Source organism: Eumetopias jubatus, unplaced genomic scaffold, assembly GCF_037043125.1.
Source record: "Eumetopias jubatus isolate StellerSeaLion01/CBP00866 unplaced genomic scaffold, mEumJub1_p1.0 scaffold_16, whole genome shotgun sequence".
NCBI classification, from domain to species: Eukaryota; Metazoa; Chordata; class Mammalia; order Carnivora; family Otariidae; genus Eumetopias; species Eumetopias jubatus.
In genome coordinates, this window is record NW_028274822.1 from 421,123 (window position 1) to 439,330 (window position 18,208).

At 52.3% G+C, this 18,208-nt stretch overlaps 1 long non-coding RNA gene across 1 annotated transcript in view; it reads right to left on the bottom strand.

Moving 5' to 3' along the window:
- Positions 1-12,636, bottom strand: part of LOC148162242 (uncharacterized) — a 44,088-nt gene extending 31,452 nt beyond the window's left edge. The window contains exon 1 of the long non-coding RNA XR_015767026.1: positions 12,568-12,636. This is a non-coding gene — a long non-coding RNA (uncharacterized LOC148162242). The remainder of the gene's footprint in view (positions 1-12,567) is intronic.
- Positions 12,637-18,208: the final 5,572 nt, after the last annotated feature.

Here is an 18,208-nt window from a genome sequence, read left to right on the forward strand (position 1 = left end):
TGCACCCACCGGCCTGCGCCCACCTGCCTGCGCCCACCTGCCTGCACCCACCTGCCTGCACCCAGGCATTTGCTCTGTTCAGGAATAAAACCTGCGAATTCTCTATGTGTGACAGCCAGGTTTTTGTGGTCCTTGCTTTTTGTCCTCATGGTGGCCAGGCTGCCCCTCTGCTCACTCACATGCCTGCCCTGCGGAGGTGTCCCACGGCCTTACTCAAGTCAGCCAAGGCTCCCCAACACCCCCTTTGGTTAGGCCTGTGAGAACCTTTGTGGGGCAATTTAACATTCACAAGAAACAGCAGATGACACATTATTCAACCATTTGCACGTGTGTTAACAGCCTTTGAGTTCAGTTTGAAATAAGCCCTTCATCCACTTTTGGAAAAAAACCAGTGAGTTGAACTAACTCAAATGTTTCAATCCCACACCATCTACGTCTAATTGATAGCATGGTGACTGACCCAGGGACCACAGAGATGGGGCCCAAAGGATGGGGCCTCAGAGTTCCAGAGCTGACTGATGGGTCACGGAAGGATGTAAAAGTAAGTGACTGTGGCATCCCAGATCCCCGACGAGGAGCTGCCCCTCCTCCGACAGCCCCGAGCCCCAACACAGCCAGCTCCGTGGAGTCCGCTGCTGCACCCGGACCACAGTATTAGCCCCTGTCATTCAGCGCACCACCACCGAAGGAAGCAGGCATGTGTCCTTGTCCATCCTGCAGAAACAGCGCGTGCTCCTGGGCAGCTGGTAGGTGCCGGGGGAGGAGGCTCCCTCAGCAGATGGACACTCTTCTCTGTTCTTTCAGGCACGAGAAGGATGTGTTCTGATATTTCTTATTCTTCTGTATGTTAATTCGCCTAAATGAGTCTTAGACGTTCATCTTCATAAAAAATAATGTTCCAATTATAAAACTAACCCATGGCAAAAGTGGAAACCCGGGCAGTACAATAAAATAGAAGGAAAAGAATACCTTTAATCCCATTGCCACAGGCAGCTGTGGGAACTCGGGTCTTCTTTCTTGTACTTTCTCGTGGCTGGCTGACTCCGCGCACTGGCTGGCCGTTGGCTGCAGCAGGTGCTGCTGGCCTCCGGGGACTTGGGCTGAGGGGGACGGGGCACGGCACACGGGGTGGACGTACATCCACATGAAGGTCTGAAGAGCCCCAGGGGCCAGAGTTCAAGCGTCCTCAGATTCCACGCCCAGGGCTCTCCTCTCTTCTCCCTCCCCAGGGGACGTAAACGGTAAAATAAGAAGCTTGAGCAAGACCTTTGAGGAGAAGTTTGGGGTTGTGCTGTGTGGTTGAATGGGGACGGGCATGGACTGTGATGATGCCCATGGTTTTGTTAAATTGTGGTTCTTTTATTTACACTGGGAGTCCAGTACAAATAGTGACGTTGGATCTTCTTGGATTCCACTCCCACATTTGTCTACAGTCGGTGAGCTTGTAGACAGACACTGTGCATAGCATCTCATTCCAAGGATGGGCCATTACTTACATCAGCATTCCTCCATCACTGGATGTTATTTTAATATTAACCTACAATCAGACACTGTGAATGCTCTTGCGTATTCAAGTCACTTGCTCTGAAAAGCCTTCCTCATCCCCAACTAAGCATCTTCATATTAGCATATAGCATTTACGACAGTACGGAGAGGGGATGGTCCAGGTCCACCTCTACCCGCCCTTCAACGGCACCTACAGGGGACGGTCCACCTCCACCTCTACCCTCCCTTCAATGGCACGTACAGGGGACGGTCCACCTCCACCTCTACCCGCCCTTCAATGGCACCTACAGGGGACGGTCCACCTCCACCTCTACCCTCCCTTCAACGGCACGTACAGGGTACGGTCCACCTCCACCTCTACCCGCCCTTCAACGGCACCTACAGGGGACGGTCCAGGTCCACCTCTACCCGCCCTTCAATGGCACCTACAGGGGACGGTCCACCTCCACCTCTACCCTCCCTTCAATGGCACCTACAGGGGACGGTCCACCTCCACCTCTACCCTCCCCTCAATGGCACCTACAGGGGACGGTCCACCTCCACCTCTACCCTCCCTTCAACGGCACCTACAGGGGACGGTCCACCTCCACCTCTACCCTCCCTTCAACGGCACCTACAGGGGACGGTCCACCTCCACCTCTACCCTCCCCTCAATGGCACGTACAGGGGACGGTCCACCTCCACCTCTACCTGCCCTTCAATGGCACCTACAGGGGACGGTCCACCTCCACCTCTACCCGCCCTTCAACGGCACCTACAGGGGACGGTCCACCTCCACCTCTACCCGCCCTTCAAATCCAATCCAATCTTCATGGTGACTTTCAAGGTGACATATTTGTCCAGAACTTTTACTAAGCCTTTATATGAAATATTTGCACATATGTTCTAAAGATTAAACTTATTTTGAAATATCTGTGGATTCCTATACAGTTGAAGAAACAATATTAGGAGATTCGTGTTCCTTTTCCTGGTTGCCCCAGTGTTACAACCACCGGGACGCTGACACTGACAGCCCAGAGGGAAGACATCCATCACCACCAGGGTCCCCCCTGAAACCCAGGTCCCGCCCTCTCCCCAACTCCTTAACCCCTGGCAACTGCTAATCTGTTCCCAATCTCTGTAATTTTGTCATTTCAAGAATATTATATAAATTGGAATCATTACAATGATTATCTAGAGATCGGCCTATTTGATTCAGTGTGATTACCTGAAGATTCATCCAAACTGTTAGTGTATTAATACCTCACTCCTTCTCAGTGCTGAGCAGTGTTCCATGGGGGAAGACGTCCTTCAGTATAACCATCCACCCATAGAAAGACAGGTGGGTTGCATCCAGTTCTTGATTATTACAAACAGAACTACTATAAACCATTGTGTACAGGTTTTTGAGTGCATGTAAATTGTCATGTCTCTGGGATAAATGCCCAGGAGAGCAACTGCTGGGTCATATGTTAACTCCATGACTGATTTTATTAGAGACTGCCAAGTAATATTCTAGAGTGATCATACCGTTTTCCATTCCCACCAGCAATGTATGAGAGATCATTTCTCTACATCCTCGTCAGTATTTGGTATATATATATTTTTATTTTAGTTGCTTTGATAAGTGTACAGTGATATCTCTTTATGGTTTTGACGTGCATTTCCCTAATGGCTAATGATGTTGGACATCTTTTCATCCATCCTCTGTATATCCTCTTCAGTGAAATATCTTTTCACATATTTTGCTCATTTAGTTGTATATTTTATTTGTGGGGTTTTTTTGGGGGGGATTGCTATTGAGTTTTGAGAATTCTTAATATAGTATAGATTTTGATCCTTTACTGGATGTGTGGTTTGCAAATATTTTCTCTCACTTCAGCTTTTCCCATCATGCTCTTAAACAGTCCTTTGAAGAGCAGGTTTTAATTTTGATGAGGTCAAATTTATCAAGCCAATTTTTATGGATCATGCTTTTGGTGTTAAGTCTAAGAACTGATTGCTTAACCCTAGATCCAAATGGTTTTCTCCAATTTTTTTCCTAAAAGTCTTATAGCTGTACATTTTACACTTAAAATGTGATCCATTTTTAGGTTAATTTTTATATAAGGTGTGAGGTTAAGGATGAGGTTCTTTTTTCCCCAGCTATGGATGAACAATTGCTCAGCTGTTATTTGTTGTAAAGGCTCTGCTTCCACCACTGAACTGGTTTCACAACTTTGTTAAAGATCAGCTGGACACAAGACCAGGAAAAAAATCAGGTGGACAGACTGGTGTGGGTCTGTGTTCTGTTCCATTGTTCTGTGCATTTGTCTGTCCTGCCAGCATCACAGGGTCCTGGCTCCTGGATCGTGATAGTGAACATTAACATAGGGTCGTAAGACCTCACACTTTATTCTTGTTTTTCAAGATTGTCTTAGGTATGTTAGAGCTCGTGCCTTTCCATATGAATTTCAGAATAAGCTGTCCGTATCTACAAAAATTCTTGTTGGGATTGTGATAGAAATTTTATTAAATCCACAGATCAATTTGAGGAGAAAAAACAAACTATATAGAGTCTTCCAATCCATGAACATGGTATGTCTTTCCATTTGTTTAGGAGGTTTGGGGAACATTCCTTGGAATTTTCTACATAGATAATTATGCTATCTGCAAATAGGGATTGCTATATTTCTTCTTTTCTGACCTATACCCCTTTTACGTCCTTTTCTTGTTTTATGTTTCAGTACTAGGTTGAGTAACAGTGATGAGGGTGGACAGTTTTGTCTTGTTCTTGATCTTAGGGGGAAAACATTCAGCCTTTCACTTATGTATGTTATTAGCTTTGGATTTTTTGTAGTTGCTCTTTATCTAGTCGAATATCTATTTTTAGTTTTCTGAGAGTTTTTATTATAGGTGGGTGTTGGATCTTATGGATCTTATCAAATGCCTTTTTTTGTATCAATTGATGTGATATTATGTCTCTTCTGTGGATATGGTGGATTATACTGACTGATTTTTGACTGTTGAACAAGCCTTGCACATCTGGAATAAATCTCACCTGGTCCAGCAACTTTATACATCACTGGATTCAATTTGCTAATATTTTGTTTAGGATTTTGTGTCTAAGTTCATGAAAAATATTGATCTGTAGTTCTTTTTTGTGCTTTCTAGTGTGGTCTCCAGGTAATGTTAACCTCATAAAGTGAGTTAGGAATTGCCTCCTTTTTGCTGAATGCTTGATAGAATTAACTCTTCTTTGAATGTTCGGTAGAATTTTCTAGTGAAATTGCCTAGGCCTGAAGATTTCTTTTCTTAGGAGTTTTAAAAGAATTAATACCATTTTGTAAGTTATATTGATTTGAGACTGGCGGGGGCTTGTTTCAGCCCCGGAACAGGACAGCCACCCAAGGCTGACTGAGTGAGCATCATGGGACCAGGTTGGCCTGAACACAGGTGCCTGCCTGGGGCACGGACACTGGCCATGGGCTCAGGGCCCTACCAGCCCTGCAGGCTGGGTCCCCACAGTGGGGAGGAGGAGTCTGAAACCCAGAGCAGTGAAGGAGACAGGGAGGAAGGCTTTTGTGAAATCCCATGACCTGGGTGGGCCAGCACAGTTAGTGTCACTGGGTGAAGCGCTTGTGTTTTCTAGAAGAGGTGACCAGCCCCTATTCTAGGGTAGGATGCCATGGAGCACCGCATGAAGAAGATGAGTCAGTGGACGTGAGTGTCCTCCCAGCTGTGAGTGAGGGTTAGGATGGAATACCCGGAAGCTGTGTGGGGCTGGAGGCAGATGGCACCAGGCTCTCAAGTGCAGACCCAGGATCGGATTTGGGGCATCACAACCAGGACCAGCTTTTCTGGCTGTGATGTGAGGAGAGCCAGCCACATGAGGGGCTGTGGGCCCAACACCCAAAGTGCTGCCAGGGTGCAGAGGATGGAGAACAGTCAAGAGGGAAGGGGGCCGTCTGGTCCTGGGACAAGCTGGGAAAAGGGATTTTGAGCCCGGAAATATGTCCTAATCATTTGCTTAGGAGAAGTGTGGCCTTGAGCTCATTACTCAAGATGTTTATCTGTAAAACGCAGTGAACACAACTGCTTCAGGACCTTCGTGAAAGCTAAGTGTGTGATGTGTGCAAAGAGGTTGTAAAGCTCAGAATCCCTGTAATGCGTCCCTGGCGAGGGAGCCCTGTGCTCTTTCAGGTGACGAAGCCTGTGGGCAAGTGGGGATGCTGGGGAAGTTCTGGAAGTGTCTCACGGGATGTAAGGAAAGACACGTGGCCCATTCAAAATCCCCCGTGCATACAGTCCTCACAGAATGGTCCCCTCGGAGGCCCTCCTTGAGGAAGAGTAGAGAACAAGAGCCACACCTGTGCGTTTGCAGGCCTAGAGCCGCTGTGCCGAGGAAGGCCAGGCGAGGCACGTGGGTCTGGGCCACTCTCCTTATCTTCCTTGGCTCTAATTCTGATCTTTCACTTAAAAATAGGTGAGGGAGTGCAGCCCTGGGGGCAGCCTGACACCCTACACACAGCATCGAGCCATGGGGAGGGACAAGAGAAAAGAAAATGATGCAAAACCCCCATTTATTATTAATTTCTAATTCTGGCCCCAAAGCAGCACATGTGTGGGGAGCTGTCAGTCTTGAACTGATGAGAGAGAGAACACAGTTTTCACCTTCACTTGCCTGAGGAGGCTCTCAAGCCCTTATTTCTGGTCGCAGCCTGAAAGGGGGTCACCACACGGTCTCAAGGGAGGTGCCGGTCCCAGAAGGTGGAGCGAGGGGCGACTCCACCATGGCTGGAAATGCTGCAAGGACCAGAGAACCCATGTCCTGGGTTTCCATCAGCGCCAACTTCCGAGAGGTGACAGACATCCCCGATTCTGAAGGCTTTCTTTTCCAGACCTGACTGGGGGTAGAGGGCATGTCTGAAAGATCCCAGAATAATTCCCACTGCCCAGGGCCTGGGGCAATGAGAGAGGGGCTGGCTGAACCCATTTCAGGAGACACCCCTGAGGTCCTGCAAAGTGCAAGAGGCCCCAAGCCACCGATGAGGTAGGCAAGGCTGCTGGCGACACCGCCTCAGGGCAGAACCACCACGTGCAGGGCCCAGGACAGGCCAGCCAGTCCCTCAGGCACAGATGAATGGCTTCTTCAGGCAGCCCTTCATGTCGGGAGATGACCGAGCCCTCAGAGGCAGATGTGTCCTGGGAGACAGGCTCCCACCACTCAGCAGGGACGAGGCTCAAAGTCGCCCTGGGAGGTGTTTTCAGGCCACTGACATCCCCCCACCATAAAGACATCCGGAAGATGGATGTGAACAAGACACCAACACACAGACCGCCCAGCTCAGACCCTGCAGGTCAGACCCTCCCTGGGGACTTTATTTGGGAGTCTCGTCAGCCCTGAGTCAGCTCTGGATTAGCATCTGCTCGTCAGGACATGCCTGGTGACTCTTACTAAGTTCTCCCCTGCCCACCAGGCTTGTGTATATACATGCATTCATGCACGCACGTGTGTGTCTGTGTATACGTGTATTCATGCGTGTGTGTATGCACTCCACAAACCTGCCAATGTTGCTGGCTCCCTAGGAAAACAACACGTCATGACTATCAGAGGAGAAGGGTGGACTCGTTTGTCCTAAGGGCTGCCCACCAGCTCCTACACCTGCATCTTCTCCAGATGCTAGAATTGTTCTATTTCTAATCTCTTGAGTATTGAAGAAGCTGGTACATATATTTACTATCCTTTCTCATCTAAAAGATGCCTTTTTCTTCTTCTGGTGGAAATAATCAAGGAAATTTGTTCACAGTCAGAAACTGTCCATTTCCTGAAGGAAACGTGAACCAGCCAAATGAACGTGAGCTGTGATAAATGCTCCAGAAAAGCGGCCCAGAAGACAGGCGCGCCGCATCCTCCCGACCCCACAGTTGAATCTCACAGATGCCAAGAGGACTGTTTCCCTATGACTAGCTAATCTACATAACGAGCATTACTTTTTAATGCATTTTATTTCACCAAAGCATTTCACTCGATTGCATTAATTGCTAGGATGTTAAATAAAATACACAGATATAAAACTTGTCATGCACTTTATTTTCCCATTAATCTACACACGAAGACATCTCCTCCACACCCTAAAACTCGAAAGAAAGGAAATAGGAAGGGAACCTGTTCTCCCCTGCCCACCAGGCTTGTGTATATACGTGTATCCATGCATAGCTTTTACCAGACACGGGTCTGCACGTCTTCTCTGGGGCATGATGAGAAACCCACTGGGCCACACACGTGACTCTGCGCAGGGGGATGGCTGGGCACCCCTGGGTGCAAACTGAGGGAGGAAGACTCTGGGGTGGGGAGCCTGCCACGCGCCCCTCAGCAAGGGCAGGGGCCAAAGTGCAGCCAGGCCTGACCTCAGCGCCCTGGCCCAGCCTGGGCTTCCTAGCTAAGAGCATTTGGAAATTTCTACACCTAGCTAAATTCACTCAGAGACAGACCTGGGTGCCTCAAGACATAAACAGTCTGGATGGGGGCTGTCCATTACTGTAAACTCACAGTAATAAATACATTTTATACTGTGGCCCAGAACACACAAAACCACACCTGTGAGATAGGAAATTCTGATAGTTTCTCTTCTCTATCTCATTACAGAGATGCCAGTTCCAACCCAAACCAGCATTTCCAACCTTCAAAATGATAAGAATTACTCAGAATTCGTATTGAGAATCTGAATCCCTGGGCCCCACCGGACCCATCAAACCGAACCTGCAGGCGTGTGGCCCGGAAGCAGGCATCAACCCGACGCGTTGATTTCACGGCTCTCGGGGGCCAAGGGCGAGAGTGGGGACAGCCAGCCAGGGGCACACCAGCTGGGGGCAGACCCTCTGTCCACCCCTTCCCCCAAGTCCTGCTGGGGCCAGGCAGGTGCGAGACCATCACACAGCCTCTCCCACTGATGCTAATCCTGTGCAGAAACAAATCTGCCTCTTCAAGATAGAACTGAGTAAAAACTGCCTGACGGTATCTGAGGTTCTGCAGGGCCCCGGAACGCTCGCCTTCGATTTCATGTGCCTGATGCTACTCAAGTCTAAGATTTAAAGTTCATTCAAACCTCTGAGAAGGTTAAAAACACCCCGGAAATTCATTAAATTCTGGGAAGTGCCACCCTGGGATCAGGCCACTGTCTGTCTTCCTTACCACGCAGCTTGTCCAAAGGAGGCCGAGCTGAGGGTTGGCACCGAGCAGGTGTGGCCTGGAGCGCAGGTGCCCCTGATGGCCAATGGGAGAGACTGCTAAATCAAGAGATGCCACGACGTCCAGCTGCCCTGTCCTGGGCAGGAGGAGGCGAAGGGCAGAGTCCGGCCCCTCAGGAGTACCACTGGGAGCTGGGCCACGTGCATTTCTGTGAATTCTCTCTCATTGTCTTAGCTTTGTTAATTGAAAAGAGCAACATAAAAGTCTTCTGTACTGTTTATACATTACACTTCAATTAATCTTTTCCTAAACATACAATCAAATTAAAATATTGGGTATTTCCATTTTGAGTGAATATATTACTTCCCTTTTCACGATACAAGTTCCTCCTCTGAAAATCAGAAAGCTAAGGCATGGCTCAGTCCTGCCTTCTCATCTCCTGTGGGAGAAATCAGAAAACACAAGCAGTCAAAGAATTTGCCAACATCTCCTGGCCCACGAGGCCCAGGACATTTGCACTGGCCTTCACAGGAATGTGCACCTTTAGTTCTTAGGGGGTATTAATAACAAGAAGCTTCAGGTAAACCAGGCTGTTCATACAGTTCCTTTCAGAAGGTCTGTGACTCTGAGCAGACCCTCTGCAGTCTTCCTCTGGGGACCTGTTTCCACTTGACATTTGATTCGCTTGTGTCTCAAGGTGGTTTCTGACTTAAGTTGGCTCTTACAGACAAACCTGCTTGTTAAAGGAGCCCAGGAAAGGCTGCAGGTGTCCACAGGTGAGATGCCAAGCCAGGAGCCAGCCTCAGAGCCCAGGGAAAGAAAGTGCTGGATGCCTATCTCTTTAACGCCTCTCAAGCTTTGCAGTGCACATCAGTGGCTTACTAGGAGGCTGGGTGGGGCCTAGGAGCATCCCTGACAGGTTCCAGGGCCCCCTCCATGAAAAGGGAGAGCCAGGCGCCATGAGCCGGCCCTCACCTCACCGTTCAGCTGATCCTCTTCCCAGCCTGGGGCTCCCTGATGTTGCCCTTATTCAGTCCAACCTTGAGCCAGCCGCCAGGCACCGGGGGCTCCAGCCCTCAAATATCCCGATTCCTCGTGAAAGTGCCTGTTAGTACACAGGGGCTCAGGTATTCAGACACACGTGGCCATGCTTCTCGGACCCCTGCGCCATCTCATCTGGAAAAGCCCACCTTCCTCGTCTTGCAGCAGGGTCCTCTCGCAGCTGGCTGTCCTGCGGTGGCCTCCCGACCTCCCAGCACACACACACACACACCCTGGTGCGGCCCCATCTGCTCCCCTTCACTCCCACCCCCTCATATCCGCACTTGCTGCAGAAGCTGAGAGCGCCCTCCCACTCCAAACACTGCTCAAGCCAGTCCTGCCCTCCCGCCTGAGTAAGAGGTGCCGCTTCCGGAAGAGCAGCCGGAACCATGGGACGGGGGAGGAAGAAGCTGCCGAGCCCTTGGCTGCCAAATCCTCCCAAGACACTCAGACCCCACCTGCTTTTGCCGGGCAAACCCCAGAATTTTATCATTCCCTACCAACCCATGTGTTCTACACGACCTACTAATTGTGGCACATACACCTGTAATTACAATAATGCCACTCCCAGCCATACACCAGGTAGAAACTCTTAATATAACTCCAACAATTCATCAACCAGCTCATATTTTCGGAGCATGTGGCATGCGCGGGACTCCGTGCCAGGCATAGAACAGAAAAACTGCACAGCCTCCCGCTTTGGTGCCAGCTAACAACGCGCTTCCCTCCTTTTCTTCCCATGCCCACAAAAACACCCAATTTTTTCTTGAATTATGGAAATCTCAAGGTATTAAAAAAAACTTTTGCGAAGTAGAATATATACATTGTAAAAGGAAAGGGATCGGAACACTATTTGGCACCGGCCTTGGAAAGAATCTCAAAGTTGTTTTCCTAACCTGTCTCCAATTAAAATACAAATGTCTTTTCTTAGCCATAGCCTATAATTCTTTGCACCTGCGTGGCTGGTACGCAGCAGGGAACCACAGCCAAGTGGATTTCATCCCCCAAATGGGCCCCAATGCACCCCCTCCCCCAATTCACAGTTTAAGAGAACCCAGAGCAATTCCATCCCCTTGACTAACTGGGAATTATTAATAAAGGAAGCCTCCGGAGAGCAGCAGCAGATTGCGCAGCACGACCCACGCACCACGATCCGCGCACCACGATCCTACAGACCAGGTGCAGACAGGACAGCCTCTCTTCTGCTTCAGCCTGTCTGAGGTTTGTGGGATCCCGCCTGGATTTCACGGATCTCATGACTTCCTCCACTGGGCCTTCGTTCCTTGTGCACAGGACGACCTTGGAGGGTTCACCTAACTAACCTCCTTTTCAGCAGCTGTCCCTCGGCAGGGCTGGGACGAACCGGTCTCCCACTTGTGTTGGTCCAAGGAAGTCAGCCATTCCGAGACGCACCAGCAGAGTCAGAATCCATTTTACAACTGCTACTCGGTCCAAACATTGGCCTTGAGCACACACTTGAGGAAACCATGGGTTTTTGCAGCCCAAGGAAGAGGGAGGAGAAAGGGAGGCCTGGGACAGGGAAAAGAAGTACTTTTTGGAATTCTAAAGACCAAGTAGAATTCAGGGAACTCAAGCCCAAGCTCTGGGCTGGGGTTTCAGTCCAGGTGATAAAGGGAGTAAGGGTCCCTGACCGTGGCCCTGCTCCGACAGCCAGAAACCAGAAACCGAACCCTCTGGAACAAGGCAGGCTGGGAGGGGGCTCCACGGTCACCCCCAAACCGCCAGAGCACAAACACGCGCAGGCGCACGGAACGCCTCAGCGCTCCCCTCCCGGGGCTGACCCCCGGCCGCTAGCTGCGCGCCCCCCACCTCCGCCCCCGCCCCGGATCTGTTCTCCGCGCGCGAGTGTGTGAGGCCCCTCGGCCAGCTCGGGCTGCTCCTGAGTTTGCAGAATTCGCGGCTAACTGAGCCGGGACCCCCTCACCAGTCAGGTCTGCGCCCCGGGTAGCCAGAGAAGGCAGGGCTGGAGGAGGGCCGTGAGTGTGTAAGGTGTGAGTGTGCGAGGTGCGCGCCTGTGTAAGGGGTATGCGTGTCAGGTGCACGTGTGAGGCGCGCAGGGGTGGGTATGAGGGGCGGCAGGAAGAGGCGAGGAAAGGGCCCCCACGAGCCAAGCACTCGCCCACGTCCCGCCGCCTCCTCGCTCGAGCCGGGTGCGCCCACCTATCAAGCGGGGGCGAGAGCAGGGGGAGCCCTGGTCACCCCCTGGATGGCGGACGCCAATTTGCCCCTCCCACCCTTCCTCTCACCTGGGCTCGGGCAGATCCGACGCGGACAGACGGGTCGGAGGCAGGAACCGGGCTGCGGCTGCGGCTGCGGCCGCCCAGACCTCCATGGAAGCGCACCCAGAGGCCCGAGCCCGCGCGCGCCTCCCCCTGGGGGCCAGCCGGCCAGCGGGGGGACTCGGATCTCGGCGGGGGTCTGGGGGCGGTGCTCCTCACAGCCCGCCCCTCCTCCGGGGGCCCTGGGCGCTGGGAGGGCGCTTCAAGTGCCCCCCCGAATCTCCGTTGCCCCCACTCCACGGCACAACCGAGTAGCAAGTGTGCACGCGGGACCAGCGCCGCGTCGGGACGGTCGTCTGCGCCCCCCTTGCCTTGCTCCGGCCCCGGCCCCTTCGGTGTAGGCACCCCCTGCCCCTTGCCCCGCTTTGGCCCAGAGAGACTCCAACGTAGACATCTCCTCCGCGCCGCGCCCCCTTGTCCCTTCCCTTGCGAGGAACCCTCCCTTGTAGACACTCCCCGCTCTCCGTCCCCACGATCCCCCGGTGTAGATCTCCTGCCTCTTCACCAGCCCCCGCTTCTGCCCCGCGACCCTCCGGTGCAGACCCGGCTCCACCGTGCACGCAACTTTACCTCGGGGCTGGGACTCCGAGGGCCCCCGCTCCGCTCGCCTGGCCGCGGCCTCCTCGGGGCGGAGCGCGGCGTCTCCGGAGCTGGCAGCCCGCGGAGTCCGGCACCGCCCCGCGCGCCGCCCCCGGCCCCGCTCGGCCCCGGCGATCCGCCGGGCGGCGGTGGCGCGGCGCCCCCTCGCGCCCGGCCGCAGGTCCCCGGGGCGGGCAGACACCCGGGCGCGGCGGCCGGCGGGCCGGAGCCCGGAGCTCAGGGCTGTGTCCACTTGGAGCGGGCGCTCGGGGCATCCGAGGCGCGGACCCCGCTCTCCGCACCGCTCCCGGCCCACGCGCTCACACTCACTCCCAGACGCGCGCGCTCACACACACACACACACACACATCGCGGCGGTTCCAGAAGCAGAGATCCCCACCCCCCCGCCCGCATCCCTCCTCACCATACCCCGAAGCAACCCTGTGGTAAAGAGGCAGAACCAGGGGCTGTCCCGTTGGGCGCGGCCCTGAGAGCCCTGGGGAAGGCACTGGAGTCTGGAGACGCTCGGCCCGGCGTCCAGGGAGCCGCTGTCGGGGGCTCGTGTACCGGTGGCGTCTGTGTCATGGATCTTGGACGACTGGCACAGCTCTGGTAAGGAGATGTTTCATCGCTTGCATTTTCAGGAAGGAAGTGTTCCTCCCAGCTTGAGTCTGAACATGGAAACCTTGGAAGGGAGTTTTCTTCTCCATAGAAACACTCATTGAATTTCGGATCCGGAGAAGCCTGGCCCCCCACGGGTGAAAGACCACCTCTCCCATGGGAATGATGGCTCTGGGACACAGCTCTGTGTGTTAGCGGAGTCCCCCTCAGGTCTAGCAGAATCCCTCTTCTGGAGCACGTGCCCCCAGGGCAGAATGGATACGGTTGCTGCCCAGGCCGAGGAGGCCTTGCCCACCGGGAGAAAACGCATTAAAACATAAATAAGCAAACAAGATAATTCTCAGAAGGTTCTCAGCGGGATGGCCCAACAGCTGGTAGCTGATTACCTAGGTGGGGGTGTGGTGGATACGTGATTTCTCAGACTCAAGTGACCCCGACCCTTGCCTGTCCTCCCAGGAGGACGTTTCCACACCCCCTGCACCCTGGCTGCGCCTTTGACGGGGTCTCTGGGCTGCAGGGACTGTGCCCTGCAGAGGGGCCCCACACTCCACCCCTGTGTGCCAAGCCTCTTCTGCAGGACATCACATTTTGTCAACCCTGGCCTTTTAGTCAAAAAAAATCTCTAGATCTAGTTGTTTTTTTCTTTCCTGATCCATAATTTTCAGTCATTTGGTTCTTTAAAATTAGATGTCTCAGAAAATTTAATCGTATCATGTGACATATTAGCTCGTTCCTCACCTTGAGCCGGAGGAAAATTGTTTGTCCAAGGCTTGGGTGCTGTCCTTGCTGACAGAGCGGGGCTGAGCCTGGGCCCTGGGCTCCACTGGCCTCTGCCTGGGTTGTGCTGCTGACCGGTGGTCGGTTCACCTGGGCCTGACCGTGGGGCCAGCGCAATCTGCCTCCCATCTAGACCGGTCCAGCAACTCACATCTCCTGAATTTTTTGGGAGGTATCCGCGGAGACTTTCTTGAAAGCCTCTCGGAAATCAGATAGAAGGAACCAGGCTTCTAAGTGGCGCTGGGCAGGCTGTGCGTGTGATCCTGTCGAACTGACTTGGTGTTTTCCTGCAGGCCCGTCTGTGATTTCCCTCACATGCATCTCATCCTCCTGTGTCATCTGTGTTCCCTGTTTCGGAGCCTCCAGTGTTTCATCTGTGTTTCTGATTGTTTTTGAAATCACAGTGAGGCAGCCGTGGTGAGGGGCTTACTGCTGGGGGTCCTGGACCCTCCGGCAGCCACGCGGCCTAGAGTCCCTGAGCGGCTAGCATTGTGTCCGGGCGTTTATGGTGGTTCACAAGGGCAGGGACCCAGGAGCAGGCTGCAGAAGGCAGTACCCATATCATCCTGGTAGCCTCTCTGTTGCTTTTAATAAATAATGTTCAGTTCATGTCCTGGTTGACGCATTTCCACTTTCGTGTAGCTTCTGTTTTGGAAAAGGAGCAAACATTTACAAAAAATTTGTATATATATTATATGCTCATTGTAGAAAATCAGAAAACTTTCTGGGAAAAATAAAAAGGGGAAAATAAACCCTCTGATTTTCCTACCTCCATCATCCAGAATTTATCACTGCTATGGTTTGGGTACCTAATGTTTGTACTAAAGCATTTTGCTCTCTTTTAATGTAAAAATATATTTTTGTTTGTTTATATTCAAAAACAGCACCATAATGTATGCTGGATTTTCACCCCTTAACAAGAAATGAAACAATGTTTTCCAGGCTCCAATGTCATTTTTTAAAATTTATTTTTATTTTTTAAAAAGATTTTATTTATTTATTTGACAGAGAGAGACACAGTGAGAGAGGGAACACAAGCAGGGGCAGTGGGAGAGGGAGAAGGGAGAAGGGGGGAGTGGGAGAGGGACAGGGAGAAGCATACTCCTTGCTGAGCAGGGAGCCCGATGCAGGTCTCGATCCCAGGACCCTAGGACCATGACCTGAGCTGAAGGCAGACGCTTCACTGACTGAGCACCCAGGCGCCCCTCAGTCATTTTAAATGATGGCATAGAAGCCCATCCTGTGGCCAGTACCGTACTTTGACTGAAACTCTATTATTTGACATTTATATTTGCTCCCATGTTTCGCTGGTATAGAATACTCTGCCGTAAATGCCTTTGTAGGTGTATCCCGACTCGTTCTTTGCCACAGGAACGTAATGGTGAGTACTGGTGCGCTCTTAGGCAAGTCCTGGTGGTGAATGTAACTGAAAACTCATTTCTTTGAAGGAGCAGGTTTGCGCGTGCACGCACTGATCTGTGTCTCGGCGGACGGAAGCCCCCCTGTGCAGGGCCTGCAGAGTTGGTTTTTGCCTCCTTGGTCCTTGGCTCAGGGCACCTGAGCGTGTGTTTTGCAGACGGATATTGTGGTGTGTGATGAGGAAGCAAGGGGCTGCTTCGGTAGACACAGACGTCTAGTTCCTTTCCTCACTAATATTTTCCAAAGTAGTCACTTTTTCTAGGTATTTATACTTTTCACGAATTTTCATTTCCTGGCTGCTTTTCAAACCGAGAGATGTATTCCTTCCTTTTTTTTGTTTTTTGTTTTTTGTTTTTTGGCCACAGCTTTATTGCGATAGCGTTCAGACACCGCACAATTCACCCATTTAAAGTGTGCAATTCAGGGGTTTTTAGGATGCTCACCGGGGCATGCCACCTCTGCCGCAGTCGGCTCAGGCTATTTTTCCTGCTTTGCCGCCCCAGCCCCGGCAGCAAGGAGCACCTGCCCCTCTGTTCCCCTCCTGGGCCGGGGGTCCCTGGGGGCTGTAACGCGGTCATGTCCCCACAGCCCTGGTCTGCCGTGGCCCTCCCCTCGGCTGTCAGACACCGGTGCTCTTCCGCTGACCTGGCTGGCTCTTCGCTTTTTGTCCTTTGCTTTCGTGACAGAGGGGACAGTTTCTGGCACCTGCCGCCCTCCAGACGGTGGCTTCCTCCCCCTGAGCCACCATCTCCTCCACAGCGAGCCTTTCACAGCTTTACTCAGCTGTGACTAGAAAGCACTTCTCGGTCTACATTTCCATTCTCAGAGTTTCCCTTCTCTTGAGAGTTTGGTCATCTTGCAGTTGCCCCAAACCATCGAGGGCGAAGGTGGCTCTTGCTCCTTCGAATTTCTCTCTTATCTGCTCTGTCATCCTGCTTTTGAAGGATCAAGCGTCCAGCCTCCCTTTGAGCTTTCTCAGATTTTCTCCTTTGTTCATTACTTTTCATCCCAAATTCCCTGGCTCCACATTTCTGTTACTCACCTTAATTTGAGCTCCAGACGGGAATCAGTCTCCTGAAATGTGGATACATTTACTTTGTGGTGTTCCTGACGGAGCAGAGACCAAACTGATCTTTCTCCTGCTCCCTTGTGGTTCAGGAAGAGAACAGTGTTGTACGCAGGGAATGTGTGCAGATTACAGTTTGGTCATTTAGGTCAAATACGGTGAGTTCCGATGAAGGGCACTCTGGGGGTGGGCGGAGGGGGGAGCAATCAGTCCTTTCTTTGCTCTTGGACAAGGGAGGAGTTCTACACATTCATAGAGCGTCTGTGATCAGGTCCCTCCCTCTCCAGACCGCAGGTGGCAGGCGTGTGTGGTCTGGGCTTTCTATCTGTAACTTCCAGGACCCACCTCAGAGTTGCTTTCAGGATTATGCCGTGTTCCCGATCCAGGAAGCACCACAGGATTTCTTTAGGACTGTCTCCCGTCATTGACTTTCCATCCACCCTGGGATTCAGGCATCTCTTACCACCCTATTGGTTCTGGGCTACGGATTTCACGTTCGATTTCACTGGCCCTGCTTCTCAGAAGTATCTCACATTTGATGTAATAACACTTTAAGTTATTTGAATTGCTTCGTCCTGTGTGGTATACTGGAACAGGGTTTTGGATGATTGGGACTTGCTTTTCTTCCTGAATTATTTGGCATTACAGACATTCTGAAGAGAAGTTGCTCTTGTCTGCGAGTAGAGCAGAGCCCCCGGCCATTCACTCGCCTCGATCCAGTTCAGCAACGATTTGTTCACGCGTCAGCGGAATAGCCACATGGTGCCAGGGACGCTTCAGACCCAGCGCTGCCCTCGTGGAAACCATGTCAGTGCACGCCCTGAGCTACCCCGCAGGGCAGAGTGGTGAACCTGCTGTGCCTTGAGGGGGAAGGGGCTCTGTGGACACGCACCGGAGGCCTGCTCCTCACCTTCGTCTTCCCCAAACACGAACCACTCCATGTGCTCCCTTCCCCGTCTTCAGCCTCCACAGAAAACGCAGGTCTTGGGGCAGGAGACAGCAGTGAGATGAAGGGAGATGTAGAGAGGAAGCTACAGTCGACTCCCCCACACACAACAAACCCGAAGAGAACAAAGAGCCATTCTCTGATTCGTAAGAAATACACAGGGGCACTTCTCATCTTGTGTGGGGTGTAGCCGCCTTCCTCAAAGACAACGAATGAGGCACAGTAATTGCATGGAAAGACCAAGCATTTTCCTGTAAGTGAGGAGAATGGTGCCGGAGACAGGCAGAAGAGGCTGGGCAGAGTGGCTACGGCGACAGGGAGTGTGGGCAACCAGCACACCGGCCCACGTGGCCACGGCCTCCCGAGTCCCTTGGAGAGAAAGGCGGACGTGGCTGTCGGTGCAGTGCCCACGGCAGAGGTGCCCGGAGCAGAGGCACCCAGAGCAGAGGCACCCGCGGCACAGGCGCCCGCGGCACAGGCGCCAGGGGTGCACCTGGTCTGCCTCTTCATCCCGGGATCATTAGCACTTCTAACTAAAAACAAAAACCAGAAAGCCCAGGCTGCTTCAGCATCTGGATGCTTTCCTATCTGTGAATGCTGCTCTTAGTCACCTCCCGAGGCTGCTGTCCCGAGAGCTGGCCCAGAAGCCCAGACACCCTCTCGGCTCAGGTCAGAGGTCAGTCCTGGCCACGGACCCCACACACCCACCGTTATCTGGCTGGGCCATTCTGCTTATACTTGCCTGTTGGAAAATGTGCTCCATCTCCTCTAAATAAATAGCAAGACCATTGCTTCTAAGAATG